Raw genomic sequence first — 13,040 nt, 5'->3', positions numbered from 1 at the left:
GAGTAGGACTCCTCCTGGCGCGCCTCCTCCCTGGCCGGCCGCACCTCCCCCCTTGCTCCTTTATATACGGGGGCAGGGGGCACCCCAAAGACACAACAATTGATCGTTTGATCTTTTAGCCGTGTGCGGTGACCCCCTCCACCATAGTCCACCTCGATAATACTGTAGCGGTGCTTAGGCGAAGCCCTCCATCGGTAGAACATCATCATCGTCACCACGCCGCCGTGCTGACGAAACTCTCCTCAACACTCGGCTGGATCGGAATTCTAGGGAGGTCATCGGGCTGAACGTGTGCTGAACTCGGAGGTGTCGTACGTTCGGTACTTGATCGGTCGGATCGTGAAGACGTACGACTACATCAACCGCGTTGTGCTAACGCTTTCGCTTTCGGTCTACGAGGGTACGTGGACAACACTCTCCCCTCTCGTTGCTATGCATCACCATGATCTTGCGTGTGCGTAGGAATTTTTTTGAAATTATTACGTTCCCCAATAGTGGCATCCGAGCCTGGTTTTATGCGTAGATGTCATATGCACGAGTAGAACACAAGTGAGTTGTGGGCGATATAAGTCATACTGCTTACCAGTGTGTCATACTTTGGTTCGGCGGTATGTTGGATGAAGCGGCCCGGACCGACATTACGCGTACGCTTACGCGAGACTGGTTCTACCGACGTGCTTTGCACACAGGTGGCTGGCGGGTGTCAGTTTATTCAACTGTAGTTGAAGCGAGTGTGGCTACGCCCGGTCCTTGCGAAGATTAAAACAACACCAACTTGACAAACTATCGTTGTGGTTTTGATGCGTAGGTAAGAACTGTTCTTGCTAAGCCCAGTAGCAGCCACGTAAAACTTGCAACAACAACAACAAACTTATGATGTGATATGGTCAAGACATGATGCTAAATTTATTGTATGAGATGATCATGTTTTGTAACCAAGTTATCGGCAACTGGCAGGAGACATATGGTTGTCGCTTTATTGTATGCAATGCAATCGCCCTGTAATGCTTTACTTTATCACTAAACGGTAGCGATAGTCGTAGAAGCATAAGCTTGGCGAGACGACAACGATGCTACGATGGAGATCAAGGTGTCGTGCCAGTGAAGATGGTGATCATGACGGTGCTTCGGAGATGGAGATCACAAGCACAAGATGATGATGGCCATATCATATCACTTATATTGATTGCATGTGATGTTTATCTTTTACGCATCTTACTTGCTTTGATTGACGGTAGCATTATAAGATGATCTCTCACTAAATTTCAAGATAAAAGTGTTCTCCCTGAGTATGCACCGTTGCCAAAGTTCGTTGTGCCCAGACATCACGCGATGATCGGGTGTGATAAGCTCTACGTCCATCTACAACGGGTGCAAGCTAGTTTTGCACACGCGAAATACTCAGGTTAAACTTAACGAGCCTAGAATATGCAGATATGGCCTCGGAACACTGAGACCGAAAGGTCGAGCGTGAATCATATAGTAGATATGATCAACATAGTGATGTTCACCATTGAAAGCTACTCCATTTCACGTGTTGACCGGTTATGGTTTAGTTGATTTGGATCACGTGATCACTTAGAGGATTAGAGGGATGTCTATCTAAGTGGGAGTTCTTAAGTAATATGATTAATTGAACTTAAATTTATCATAAACTTGTTGGAAATATGCCCTAGAGGCAATAATAAATGGTTATTATTATATTTCTTTGTTCATGGTAATTGTCTATTGTTCATGCTATAATTGTATTGTCCGGAAATCGTAATACATGTGTGAATACATAGACCACAACGTGTCCCTAGTAAGCCTCTAGTTGACTAGCTCGTTGATCAACTGATAGTCATGGTTTCCTGACTATGGGCATTTGGATGTCATTGATAACGGGATCACATCATTAGGAGAATGATGTGATGGACAAGACCCAATCCTAAGCATAGCATAAAAGATCGTGTAGTTTCGTTTGCTAGAGCTTTTCCAATGTCAAGTATCTTTTCCTTAGACCATGAGATCGTGCAACTCCCGGATACCGTAGGAGTGCTTTGGGTGTGCCAAACGTCACAACGTAACTGGGTGACTATAAAGGTGCACTACGGGTATCTCCGAAAGTATCTGTTGGGTTGGCACGGATCGAGACTGGGATTTGTCACTCCGTGTGACGGAGAGGTATCTCTGGGCCCACTCGGTAATGCATCATCATAATGAGCTCAATGTGACTAAGGCGTTAGTCACGGGATCATGCATTGCGGTACGAGTAAAGAGACTTGCCAGTAACGAGATTGAACAAGGTATTGGGATACCGACGATCGAATCTCGGGCAAGTAACATACCGATTGACAAAGGGAATTGCATACGGATTGATTGAATCCTCGACACCGTGGTTCATCCGATGAGATCATCATGGAGCATGTGGGAGCCAACATGGGTATCCAGATCCCGCTGTTGGTTATTGACCGGAGAGGCGTCTCGGTCATGTCTGCATGTCTCCCGAACCCGTAGGGTCTACACACTTAAGGTCCGGTGACGCTAGGGTTGTAGAGATATATGTATGCGGAAACCCGAAAGTTGTTCGGAGTCCCAGATGAGATCCCGGACGTCACGAGAGGTTCCGTAATGGTCCGGAGGTGAAGAATTATATATAGGAAGTCAAGTTTCGGCCACCGGGAAAGTTTCGGGGGTTACCGGTATTGTACCGGGACCACCGGAAGGGTCCCGGGGGTCCACCTGTCCCGGAGGGCCCCGTGGGCTGAAAGTGGAAGGGAACCAGCCCTTAGTGGGCTGGGGCTCCCCCCTTGGGCCTCCCCCCATGCGCCTAGGGTTGGGAACCGTAGGGGGGGGGGGGAGTTCCGCCTTGCCTTGGGGGGCAAGGCACCCCTTCCCCCCCACTTGGCCGCCGCCCCCCCCTTTGGATCTGATCTCCAGGGCCGGCGCCCCCCCAGGGGGCCTATATAAAGGGGGGGGAGGGAGGGCAGCACACAACAGCCTTGGGCGCCTCCCTCCTCCCCTGCAACACCTCTCTCTCTCGCGCAGAAGCTCGGCGAAGCCCTGCCGGAGAACCGCTACATCCACCACCACGCCGTCGTGCTGTTGGATATCCATCAACCTCTCCTTCCCCCTTGCTGGATCAAGAAGGAGGAGACGTCGCTGCACCGTACGTGTGTTGAACGCGGAGGTGCCGTCCATTCGGCACTCGGTCATCGGTGATTTGGATCACGGCGAGTACGACTCCGTCATCCACGTTCATTGGAACGCTTCCGCTCGCGATCTACAAGGGTATGTAGATGCACTCCCTTTCCCTCGTTGCTAGTAGACTCCATAGATGCATCTTGGTGAGCGTAGGAAAATTTTAAATTATGCTACGATTCCCAACAGTGGCATCATGAGCCAGGCCTATGCGTAGTTACTATGCACGAGTAGAACACAAAGCAGTTGTGGGCGTTGAGTTTGCCAATTCTTCTTGCCGCTACTAGTCGTTTCTTGTTTCGGCAGCATTGTAGGATGAAGCGGCCCGGACCGACCTTACACGTACGCTTACGTGAGACAGGTTCCACCGACTGACATGCACTAGTTGCATAAGGTGGCTAGCGGGTGTCTGTCTCTCCTACTTTAGTCGGAACGGATTCGATGAAAAGGGTCCTTATGAAGGGTAAATAGAAATTGGCAAATCACGTTGTGGTCATACGTAGGTAAGAAACGTTCTTGCTAGAAACCTACAAACCACGTAAAAACTTGCAACAACAATTAGAGGACGTCTAACTTGTTTTTGCAGCAAGTGCTATGTAATGTGATATGGCCAGAAGATGTGATGAATGATATATGTGATGTATGAGATTGATCATATTCTTGTAATAGGAATCACGACTTGCATGTCGATGAGTATGACAACCGGCAGGAGCCATAGGAGTTGTCTTTATTATTTTGCATGACCTGCGTGTCATTGAATAACGCCATGTAAATTACTTTACTTTGTTGCTAAACGCGTTAGCCATAGAAGTAGAAGTAATCGTTGGTGTGACGACTTCATGAAGACACAATGATGGAGATCATGATGATGGAGATCATGGTGTCATGCCGGTGACGAAGATGATCATGGTGCCCCGAAGATGGAGATCAAAGGAGCATAATGATATTGGCCATATCATGTCACTATTTGATTGCATGTGATGTTTATCATGTTTTTGCATCTTATTTGCTTAGAACGACGGTAGTAAGTAAGATGATCCCTTGTAATAATTTCAAGAAAGTGTTCACCCTAACTGTGCACCGTTGCGAAGGTTCGTTGTTTCGAAGCACCACGTGATGATCGGGTGTGATAGATTCTAACGTTCGAATACAACAGGTGTTGACGAGCCTAGCATGTACAGACATGGCCTCGGAACACACGCAATACACTTAGGTTGACTTGACGAGCCTAGCATGTACAGACATGGCCTCGGAACACGGAGGACCGAAAGGTCGAGCATGAGTCGTATAGAAGATACGATCAACATGGAGATGTTCACCGATCTTGACTAGTCCGTCTCACATGATGATCGGACACGGCCTAGTTGACTCGGATCATGTTTCACTTAGATGACTAGAGGGATGTCTATCTGAGTGGGAGTTTATTAAATAATTTGATTAGATGAACTTAATTATCATGAACTTAGTCTAAAATCTTTACACTATGTATTGTAGATCAAATGGCCCACGTTGTCCTCAATTTCAACGCGTTCCTAGAGAAAACCAAGCTGAAAGATGATGGCAGCAACTATACGGACTGGGTCCGGAACCTGAGGATCATCCTCATAGCAGCCAAGAAAGATTATGTCTTAGAAGCACCGCTAGGTGAAGCACCAATCCCTGAGAACCAAGACGTTATGAACGCTTGGCAGCAGCGTGCTGATGATTACTCCCTCGTTCAGTGCGGCATGCTTTACAGCTTAGAACCGGGTCTCCAAAAGCGTTTTGAGAAACATGGAGCATATGAGATGTTCGAGGAGCTGAAACTGGTTTTTCAAGCTCATGCCCGGGTCGAGAGATATGATGTCTCCGACAAGTTCTTCAGCTGTAAAATGGAGGAGAACAGTTCTGTTAGTGAGCACATACTCAGAATGTCTGGGTTGCACAACCGCTTGTCTCAGCTGGGAGTTAATCTCCCGGATGACGCGGTCGTTGACAGAATCCTCCAGTCGCTTCCACCAAGCTACAAGAGCTTTGTGATGAACTTCAATATGCAGGGGATGGAAAAGACCATTCCTGAGGTATATTCAATGCTGAAATCAGCTGAGGTAGAGATCAGAAAAGAACATCAAGTGTTGATGGTGAATAAAACCACTAAGTTCAAGAAGGGCAAGGGTAAGAAGAACTTCAAGAAGGACAGCAAGGGAGTTGCCGCGCCCGGTAAGCCAGTTACCGGGAAGAAGTCAAAGAATGGACCCAAGCCCGAGACTGAGTGCTTTTATTGCAAGGGAAGTGGTCACTGGAAGCGGAACTGCCCCAAATATTTAGCGGACAAGAAGAAGGCCGGCAACACCCAAGGTATATGTGATATACAAGTAATTGATGTGTACCTTACCAGTACTCGTAGTAGCTCCTGGGTATTTGATACCGGTGCGGTTGCTCATATTTGTAACTCAAAGCAGGAACTACGGAATAAACGGAGACTGGCAAAGGACGAGGTGACGATGCGCGTCGGGAATGGTTCCAAGGTCGATGTGATCGCCGTTGGCACGCTACCTCTGCATCTACCCACGGGATTAGTTTTAAACCTCAATAATTGTTATTTAGTGCCAGCTTTGAGCATGAACATTGTGTCTGGATCTCGTTTAATTCGAGATGACTACTCATTTAAATCTGAGAATAATGGTTGTTCTATTTATTTGAGAGATATGTTTTATGGTCATGCCCCGCTGGTCAATGGTTTATTTTTGATGAATCTCGAACGTGATGTTACACATGTTCATAGTGTGAATACCAAAAGATGTAAAGTTGATAACGATAGTCCCACATACTTGTGGCACTGCCGCCTTGGTCACATTGGTGTCAAGCGCATGAAGAAGCTCCATGCAGATGGACTTTTGGAGTCTCTTGATTATGAATCATTTGACACGTGCGAACCATGCCTCATGGGTAAGATGACCAAGACTCCGTTCTCCGGAACAATGGAGCGAGCAACCAACTTATTGGAAATCATACATACCGATGTGTGTGGTCCAGTGAGTGTTGAGGCTCGCGGAGGATATCGTTATGTTCTCACTCTCACTGATGATTTAAGTAGATATGGGTATGTCTACCTAATGAAACACAAGTCTGAAACCTTTGAAAAGTTCAAGGAATTTCAGAGTGAGGTTGAGAATCAACGTGACAGGAAAATAAAATTCTTACGATCAGATCGTGGTGGAGAATATTTAAGTCACGAGTTTGGTGCACACTTAAGGAAATGTGGAATAGTTTCACAACTCACGCCGCCTGGAACACCTTAGAGGAATGGTGTGTCCGAACGTCGTAATCGCACTCTATTGGATATGGTGCGATCTATGATGTCTCTTACCGATTTACCGCTCTCATTTTGGGGTTATGCTTTAGAGACTGCCGCATTCACTTTAAATAGGGCTCCGTCTAAATCCGTTGAGACGACACCGTATGAATTATGGTTTGGGAAGAAACCTAAGCTGTCGTTTCTAAAAGTTTGGGGATGCGATGCTTATGTCAAGAAACTTCAACCTAAGAAGCTCGAACCCAAATCGGAAAAATGCGTCTTCATAGGATACCCTAAGGAAACCATTGGGTATACCTTCTACCTCAGATCCGAAGGCAAGATCTTCGTTGCCAAGAACGGGTCCTTTCTGGAGAAGGAGTTTCTCTCGAAAGAATTGAGTGGGAGGAAAGTGGAACTTGATGAGGTGATAGTCACCCCTTCCGAACCGGAAAGTAGCGCAGCGCGGGAAAATGTTCCTGTGGTGCCTACACCAATTGGGGAGGAAGTTAATGATGATGATCATGAAGCTTCGGATCAAGTTACTGAACTTCGTAGGTCCACAAGGACACGTTCCGCACCAGAGTGGTACGGCAACCCTGTCCTGGAAATCATGTTGTTAGACAACGGTGAACCTTCGAACTATGAAGAAGCGATGGCGGGCCCGGATTCCGACAAATGGCTAGAAGCCATGAAATCCGAGATAGAATCCATGTATGAAAACAAAGTATGGACTTTGACTGACTTGCCCGATGAGCGGCGAGCCATAGAAAACAAATGGATCTTTAAGAAGAAGACGGACGCAGATGGTAATGTGACCATCTACAAAGCTCGACTTGTCGCTAAGGGTTATCGAAAAGTTCAAGGGGTTGACTACGATGAGACTTTCTCACCCGTAGCGAAGCTGAAGTCCGTCCGAATCATGTTAGCAATTGCCGCATACTATGATTATGAGATATGGCAGATGGACGTCAAAACGGCATTCCTTAACGGCTTCCTTAAGGAAGAGTTGTATATGATGCAACCGGAAGGTTTTGTCGATCCTAAGAATGCTAACAAAGTATGCAAGCTCCAGCGCTCAATCTATGGGCTGGTGCAAGCATCTCGGAGTTGGAACATTCGCTTTGATGAGATGATCAAAGCGTTTGGGTTTACACAGACTTATGGAGAAGCCTGTGTTTACAAGAAAGTGAGTGGGAGCTCCGTAGCATTTCTCATATTATATGTGGATGACATACTATTGATGGGAAATGATATAGAATTCTTGGAAAGTATTAAGGCCTATTTGAATAAGTGTTTTTCAATGAAGGACCTTGGAGAAGCTGCTTATATATTAGGCATCAAGATCTATAGAGATAGATCAAGACGCCTCATTGGTCTTTCACAGAGTACATACCTTGACAAGATATTGAAGGAAGTTCAGTATGGATCAGTCCAAGAAGGGGTTCTTGCCTGTATTGCAAGGTGTGCAATTGAGCACGGCTCAATGCCCGACCACGGCAGAAGATATAGAAGAGATGAGTGTCATCCCCTATGCCTCGGCCATAGGGTCTATTATGTATGCCATGCTGTGTACCAGACCTGATGTAAACCTTGCCGTAAGTTTGGTAGGAAGGTACCAAAGTAATCCCGGCAAGGAACACTGGACAGCGGTCAAGAATATCCTGAAGTACCTGAAGAGGACTAAGGATATGTTTCTCGTTTATGGAGGTGACGAAGAGCTCGTCGTAAAGGGTTACGTCGACGCTAGCTTCGACACAGATCTGGATGACTCGAAGTCATAGACCGGATACGTGTATATTTTGAATAGAGGAGCAGTAAGCTGGTGCAGTTGCAAGCAAAGCGTCGTGGCGGGATCTACATGTGAAGCGGAGTACATGGCAGCCTCGGAGGCAGCACAGGAAGCAGTCTGGATGAAGGAGTTCATTACTGACCTAGGGGTGATTCCCAATGCGTCGGGCCCGATGACTCTCTTCTGTGACAACACTGGAGCTATTGCCCTTGCGAAGGAGCCCAGGTTTCACAGGAAGACCAGGCATATCAAGCGTCGCTTCAACTCCATTCGTGAAAGTGTTCAAAATGGAGACATAGACATTTGTAAAGTACATACGGACCTGAATGTAGCAGATCCGTTGACTAAACCTCTCCCTAGGGCAAAAACATGATCAACACCAGGACGCAATGGGTGTTCGATTCATCACAATGTAACTACATTATTGACTCTAGTGCAAGTGGGAGACTGTTGGAAATATGCCCTAGAGGCAATAATAAATGGTTATTATTATATTTCTTTGTTCATGGTAATTGTCTATTGTTCATGCTATAATTGTATTGTCCGGAAATCGTAATACATGTGTGAATACATAGACCACAACGTGTCCCTAGTAAGCCTCTAGTTGACTAGCTCGTTGATCAACTGATAGTCATGGTTTCCTGACTATGGGCATTTGGATGTCATTGATAACGGGATCACATCATTAGGAGAATGATGTGATGGACAAGACCCAATCCTAAGCATAGCATAAAAGATCGTGTAGTTTCGTTTGCTAGAGCTTTTCCAATGTCAAGTATCTTTTCCTTAGACCATGAGATCGTGCAACTCCCGGATACCGTAGGAGTGCTTTGGGTGTGCCAAACGTCACAACGTAACTGGGTGACTATAAAGGTGCACTACGGGTATCTCCGAAAGTATCTGTTGGGTTGGCAAGGATCGAGACTGGGATTTGTCACTCCGTGTGACGGAGAGGTATCTCTGGGCCCACTCGGTAATGCATCATCATAATGAGCTCAATGTGACTAAGGCGTTAGTCACGGGATCATGCATTGCGGTACGAGTAAAGAGACTTGCCAGTAACGAGATTGAACAAGGTATTGGGATACCGACGATCGAATCTCGGGCAAGTAACATACCGATTGACAAAGGGAATTGCATACGGATTGATCGAATCCTCGACACCGTGGTTCATCCGATGAGATCATCGTGGAGCATGTGGGAGCCAACATGGGTATCCAGATCCCGCTGTTGGTTATTGACCGGAGAGGCGTCTCGGTCATGTCTGCATGTCTCCCGAACCCGTAGGGTCTACACACTTAAGGTCCGGTGACGCTAGGGTTGTAGAGATATATGTATGCGGAAACCCGAAAGTTGTTCGGAGTCCCAGATGAGATCCCGGACATCACGAGAGGTTCCGTAATGGTCCGGAGGTGAAGAATTATATATAGGAAGTCAAGTTTCGGCCACCGGGAAAGTTTCGGGGGTTACCGGTATTGTACCGGGACCACCGGAAGGGTCCCGGGGGTCCACCTGTCCCGGAGGGCCCCGTGGGCTGAAAGTGGAAGGGAACCAGCCCTTAGTGGGCTGGGGCTCCCCCCTTGGGCCTCCCCCCATGCGCCTAGGGTTGGGAACCGTAGGGGGGGGGGGGGAGTTCCCCCTTGCCTTGGGGGGCAAGGCACCCCTTCCCCCCCACTTGGCCGCCGCCCCCCCTTTGGATCTGATCTCCAGGGCCGGCGCCCCCCCAGGGGGCCTATATAAAGGGGGGGGAGGGAGGGCAGCACACAACAGCCTTGGGCGCCTCCCTCCTCCCCTGCAACACCTCTCTCTCTCGCGCAGAAGCTCGGCGAAGCCCTGCCGGAGAACCGCTACATCCACCACCACGCCGTCGTGCTGTTGGATATCCATCAACCTCTCCTTCCCCCTTGCTGGATCAAGAAGGAGGAGACGTCGCTGCACCGTACGTGTGTTGAACGCGGAGGTGCCGTCCATTCGGCACTCGGTCATCGGTGATTTGGATCACGGCGAGTACGACTCCGTCATCCACGTTCATTGGAACGCTTCCGCTCGCGATCTACAAGGGTATGTAGATGCACTCCCTTTCCCTCGTTGCTAGTAGACTCCATAGATGCATCTTGGTGAGCGTAGGAAAATTTTAAATTATGCTACGATTCCCAACAGTGGCATCATGAGCCAGGCCTATGCGTAGTTACTATGCACGAGTAGAACACAAAGCAGTTGTGGGCGTTGAGTTTGCCAATTCTTCTTGCCGCTACTAGTCGTTTCTTGTTTCGGCGGCATTGTAGGATGAAGCGGCCCGGACCGACCTTACACGTACGCTTACGTGAGACAGGTTCCACCGACTGACATGCACTAGTTGCATAAGGTGGCTAGCGGGTGTCTGTCTCTCCTACTTTAGTCGGAACGGATTCGATGAAAAGGGTCCTTATGAAGGGTAAATAGAAATTGGCAAATCACGTTGTGGTCATACGTAGGTAAGAAACGTTCTTGCTAGAAACCTACAAACCACGTAAAAACTTGCAACAACAATTAGAGGACGTCTAACTTGTTTTTGCAGCAAGTGCTATGTAATGTGATATGGCCAGAAGATGTGATGAATGATATATGTGATGTATGAGATTGATCATATTCTTGTAATAGGAATCACGACTTGCATGTCGATGAGTATGACAACCGGCAGGAGCCATAGGAGTTGTCTTTATTATTTTGCATGACCTGCGTGTCATTGAATAACGCCATGTAAATTACTTTACTTTGTTGCTAAACGCGTTAGCCATAGAAGTAGAAGTAATCGTTGGTGTGACGACTTCATGAAGACACAATGATGGAGATCATGATGATGGAGATCATGGTGTCATGCCGGTGACGAAGATGATCATGGTGCCCCGAAGATGGAGATCAAAGGAGCATAATGATATTGGCCATATCATGTCACTATTTGATTGCATGTGATGTTTATCATGTTTTTGCATCTTATTTGCTTAGAACGACGGTAGTAAGTAAGATGATCCCTTGTAATAATTTCAAGAAAGTGTTCACCCTAACTGTGCACCGTTGCGAAGGTTCGTTGTTTCGAAGCACCACGTGATGATCGGGTGTGATAGATTCTAACGTTCGAATACAACAGGTGTTGACGAGCCTAGCATGTACAGACATGGCCTCGGAACACACGCAATACACTTAGGTTGACTTGACGAGCCTAGCATGTACAGACATGGCCTCGGAACACGGAGGACCGAAAGGTCGAGCATGAGTCGTATAGAAGATACGATCAACATGGAGATGTTCACCGATCTTGACTAGTCCGTCTCACATGATGATCGGACACGGCCTAGTTGACTCGGATCATGTTTCACTTAGATGACTAGAGGGATGTCTATCTGAGTGGGAGTTTATTAAATAATTTGATTAGATGAACTTAATTATCATGAACTTAGTCTAAAATCTTTACACTATGTATTGTAGATCAAATGGCCCACGTTGTCCTCAATTTCAACGCGTTCCTAGAGAAAACCAAGCTGAAAGATGATGGCAGCAACTATACGGACTGGGTCCGGAACCTGAGGATCATCCTCATAGCAGCCAAGAAAGATTATGTCTTAGAAGCACCGCTAGGTGAAGCACCAATCCCTGAGAACCAAGACGTTATGAACGCTTGGCAGCAGCGTGCTGATGATTACTCCCTCGTTCAGTGCGGCATGCTTTACAGCTTAGAACCGGGTCTCCAAAAGCGTTTTGAGAAACATGGAGCATATGAGATGTTCGAGGAGCTGAAACTGGTTTTTCAAGCTCATGCCCGGGTCGAGAGATATGATGTCTCCGACAAGTTCTTCAGCTGTAAAATGGAGGAGAACAGTTCTGTTAGTGAGCACATACTCAGAATGTCTGGGTTGCACAACCGCTTGTCTCAGCTGGGAGTTAATCTCCCGGATGACGCGGTCGTTGACAGAATCCTCCAGTCGCTTCCACCAAGCTACAAGAGCTTTGTGATGAACTTCAATATGCAGGGGATGGAAAAGACCATTCCTGAGGTATATTCAATGCTGAAATCAGCTGAGGTAGAGATCAGAAAAGAACATCAAGTGTTGATGGTGAATAAAACCACTAAGTTCAAGAAGGGCAAGGGTAAGAAGAACTTCAAGAAGGACAGCAAGGGAGTTGCCGCGCCCGGTAAGCCAGTTACCGGGAAGAAGTCAAAGAATGGACCCAAGCCCGAGACTGAGTGCTTTTATTGCAAGGGAAGTGGTCACTGGAAGCGGAACTGCCCCAAATATTTAGCGGACAAGAAGAAGGCCGGCAACACCCAAGGTATATGTGATATACAAGTAATTGATGTGTACCTTACCAGTACTCGTAGTAGCTCCTGGGTATTTGATACCGGTGCGGTTGCTCATATTTGTAACTCAAAGCAGGAACTACGGAATAAACGGAGACTGGCAAAGGACGAGGTGACGATGCGCGTCGGGAATGGTTCCAAGGTCGATGTGATCGCCGTTGGCACGCTACCTCTGCATCTACCCACGGGATTAGTTTTAAACCTCAATAATTGTTATTTAGTGCCAGCTTTGAGCATGAACATTGTGTCTGGATCTCGTTTAATTCGAGATGACTACTCATTTAAATCTGAGAATAATGGTTGTTCTATTTATTTGAGAGATATGTTTTATGGTCATGCCCCACTGGTCAATGGTTTATTTTTGATGAATCTCGAACGTGATGTTACACATGTTCATAGTGTGAATACCAAAAGATGTAAAGTTGATAACGATAGTCCCACATACTTGTGGCACTGCC

The sequence above is a fragment of the Aegilops tauschii genome, chromosome 4 (assembly GCF_002575655.3).
Source record: "Aegilops tauschii subsp. strangulata cultivar AL8/78 chromosome 4, Aet v6.0, whole genome shotgun sequence".
Taxonomy (NCBI): domain Eukaryota; kingdom Viridiplantae; phylum Streptophyta; class Magnoliopsida; order Poales; family Poaceae; genus Aegilops; species Aegilops tauschii.
Note: the sequence above shows the minus strand (reverse complement) of the source record.